Here is a 4,212-nt window from a genome sequence, read left to right on the forward strand (position 1 = left end):
TGCGGCCGCTGCCTTCCGTCGGAACTGCCGTGAGCGCAGAGCCCGCCCCGAGCCCGCCCGGCTGCGGCGGAGGGGGCGGCCCGAGCCGAGCCCAGCCCAGCCCAGCCCAGCCGAGCTGCCTGCGGGGGGCGCCCGCCATAGCGGTGGCGCGGTCTCCGCTGAAGGAGGAGGCGCTACCCAGGAACTGGGGGTTCACGTTTTAGGGTGCTACCCTGCTTTGCCTGTCGGTGCCTATGTAAGGGCAGCCTTGGCTGTGTGACTCCTTGTGCTGTCAGTGACCCCCTACGAGGAGCATTTGCGTGTTCAGAGTGGGGAGAAAGAAGGGGAGGAAAGGACATCGCACCAGAAATCTGCAGCAAGAGACAGTGCAGCAAAAAACCTGGCAAAACTGGGAGTGGGAAACAGGAGCAGAAAGCCCGAGCAAAGCTTCTTGGAGTAGTGACTGTAGCAAAAGTAACAGGAGAGCTTAAAATGAGGAGAGAATGGGGACAGGGTGAAAAGAGGGAGTAAAAAGTGAAGTCTGGTGAGCACAGAGACCTGGAAGAAGGCAGAGCAAGGCACCAAGGTCGGAGTGAGGCCCTGGAGGCAGAGGTGGGGTGAGGAGGAGGAAAGCATTGGGAAACAGCAATGTATGGTATGGTACTGTGATACAGGTAACTGGGTTTTGCTCATGGACTTTTCTCCTTTGCAGTCCTGCTTTGGGCATTGGATCAGATATAACCTGGGAAAAACATCATTGTGGAGTGAAAGAAACTGTTTTATTTGGGAGACCTGCTGACCTGTTGTGAGAGTTGGAAGATGTTTAGAAAAGGAGGTTGGTAACAGGCAAGGAAAAAAGCGTTGTTGAACAGACCACAGGATGCCGCTCTGTAGAATGAGATTTTATCCTTCTCTCTACTGCAGAGACTTTATGTGATGATGCACAAGGTTTTGAGAGATTTCCTACATAAACCACTGAGCTATTCAGGTCTACTTTGATTACTCAGAGTGTATCCGTAAAATGCATGAAATCCAGGTATCTCTGGAGATGATTACAAAGCCTTCCTAGACATCACTGGGACAGAATTTTTAAAGCAGTGGAATATGGACACTGCAATCTCTTCTTACCTGCTAGCCTGCCTACTGGGCACTGGGAGAATATTAGAAAGAAGTGTATCACACACGCCTACCTTGCTTTTAGGCCCTTTGCAAGGTGCCTGCTTTTGACAAGCTGAGCTACCAGGCTTTATGTTAGCTACGTTCAATGCATTATATGTTGTGTGGTTTATCTGCTGTGCTGTCTCATTCTGTTTGCATCAGAACGTTTTGGGTAACAGGGCTACACAGCCTCAAGAGGATGCAAGATGTCCACAGGATTTGCAAGATGTGTCATGTAGGAAATATGCAAAAGGTAGTTTGGAGGCAGAAGAACTGACCGTTCAGGTGACAGTAGGGCAACTACTGTCCAACAACAAATTCCATCCACTTACAAACAAAAATGTTAAGATTAGTTCTATCCTCAATCATGCACCATCTTACATCTGATATAACCAAAATTATTAGATACCCTCATTAGTCAGGACTTGTATATATATATCTGTCACTATGGTAATTAAATACTTTAGAAATACAAGGAAAGCTCACACCAGTTCTAGCACTTGCATGGGTATAAGTGCATCAGCAATTGGAATGCTACATCACTTCCATATTTCAGAACTGAAAAAACAGTAAAATAAAAATCTTTCAACACAAATTGTTTAGCCACAGCCATGTGCTGAGTGTTTAAAAGTTGCATTGTGAATTGTGAAATATTTTGAGTATTATTATACTACTCATCTTAAGGAAACAATGCTGCATTTCAAGTGAAATGCGGAGATTACTTTTGTATAAGTCTTTCTTTTATAATATGTCTATTCTTTTATAATATGCAAGCAGCCCCCAGGTGAAGCCACCAGCAGGTAAGGCTACACATAAGTGGGAATGCATTGTAATACTCTTTTGTTCTCCAGCCATCAACAGGTATATGGCCTGTTTAGTAAGACAGGGGATTTTTCCTCATGATACTGGTCCAGTTTTCCCCTGGACCCATCATCTAGCAGTGAATTGTGCAGGTCTATCAGCTGTTACATGAGAATTCACCTTTTTCGCTTTGAATGGGTCTTCTTCCAGCTTCACGTGATGCTTCCTTCATTGGAAGAGTAGTAATTGAGTCCCTTCAAACTCAAGATGTTCTGTGATTCTATGATCGCTTCACATTGAGTTGGTACAGAGTTGATATGACCTTCCACTGGAAACTGAAATTATTTACTTGATCCACACGAATGAAGCCAAAGGAACTGGGGACTCTGTAGCCCACTACCTGGGCTGCCTGCCCTTCTCTGCCTGCCCTGGTTTCCTCTGGCACGTCCTGCCCTGAAATGCTTCTGCCACCTGTTTTCTGCTTCTTGCTCTCACACACCGTCTCGGGTCTCGGCTTCAAAGCCTTTCTTGGACCCATCTGTTGCTATTTTTTTAATATCTTAGGTGATAATGAAGACCTCCACTTGCTGATAATTGTTTCTTCGCAGCTTTTATCTGTGCATCTTGGAACATGACCTTGCCTCCCAGCTGACTTTAAAGCTCTTCATTATTTCCTTCTTTTAAAAATCCTTTTTCAAGGCTTACTTCCATGGCAGATACTGACCAAAGAAGGATAAATTGAGGGATGCTGAGCATCCTTAGCTATTAAAAATAAAACAAAAGCAGATACGTGCAATGTGTATAAAATAGAAGATATTCTCACAGTAACTCTTACCTGCTCCTGTAATTCTGAGCTCCAGTCGTACGTGCACATCTCCCTTATGATATGTGAGAAGTGCTGTGGAAATAAGGCAAATACTTTTGAGTCAAGCTGGGCTTTGTATATGTTTATATAAGAACTTAGAGAAAAAAACCTTTCTTGAAGGAAATAATTGTATTATATATGTATCTGAATAAAATAATAACCCAAGTCATTTATCAAAGTCTTTCTTTATAAGCAGGTGATAAGATTAAGAAGAGTATTTAAATGAAGTAACATTTTCTGAGTTATGTCCTACAAAATAAAAAAAAGTAATTTTCTAATATTTTTCTAGTAGATAAGTTGAGACAAACTCAATGTACTGTATTCTGTTTTAGCAGGAAGGGATATGTAGACCTGAATCACATATGTGATAATGTTTTATCCGTGCAATTTGTATCTCAGAAGAACTGATTCAGCTGAAGTATCTGGATGACTTTCTGCATTGTGTACGCTGGTTCTGGTCAATCCAAATGCCAGTTATAATGCTCTTTGTACCTCATGTCTGTGTGCCTGGTGTTCTGTGACTTTTCAGTCTCTTGCTTCACATTTACAAGGGAACAGATGTTTTAACGGGACATTATACCAGTCAACTATGGGACAGAGAAAGGCAAACAGTGACCTATCTGTGGATCTTGTATGCAAAATCATAGCATGATAAGTGGGGATTTTTTCCTTTAGCTTGAAAATACAGGAGGAACTGGAGGAGGTGTCAGTTCTCCAGTTGCTGATGTGCACAGAAGGATGTAAGCTTTAGAGACCCTCCAGTCCTCTAAAAAGATATTTGCCAATTTATAAATGGCTAGATACTCAAATATTATTTGTGGCTTGCAGAACTAGAGGTCTCTCAGTATTATTTCATTTTCACTGTTTATGTAAGGACTAGAGTCCACTGAGAAAATGCTATCATAAACTGTCACAAGGTCGAGGTAGTTTGACATAGGATTTCATTACCTTCTCTGAGGGAAGATTTTTTTTCCTGTGTCCAAATGCCATTTGACGCTCTTGATATGAGTGATCTGGCACATGAGAAAGTAATTTTATGTGGCAACATTGTCTCAGTGAGAATTAAACTCTCATAGTCTCTAAAACCTTGCACTTCTTATTCTTGTTGAGCACATATAATTTTTTTGCTTTTCCTTTGAAATACAAGAAACCATCCCTGCTAGATTTGCTATTTGCTTTAAATAGTTGATGAGCCAAACAAATGTTTAAAAGGACACAAAGCAAACGTGATATCCAGGCATGTTATTTAGGTCTGTTACTTACTATATGGTGCATTTTTGTTCCCCTAATTGCCTTCGTAAAGACATCTTAAGCCTCAGCCTTATAGTAATGGGCTGAGTTCTCTAATTATGCTGTAGCTCTACTGAGATTGTGTCCTTAGAGAAATCTATGGGAGATGCAGGTTCTTG

This window comes from Nesoenas mayeri (genome assembly GCF_963082525.1).
Source record: "Nesoenas mayeri genome assembly, chromosome: 2".
Taxonomy (NCBI): Eukaryota; Metazoa; Chordata; class Aves; order Columbiformes; family Columbidae; genus Nesoenas; species Nesoenas mayeri.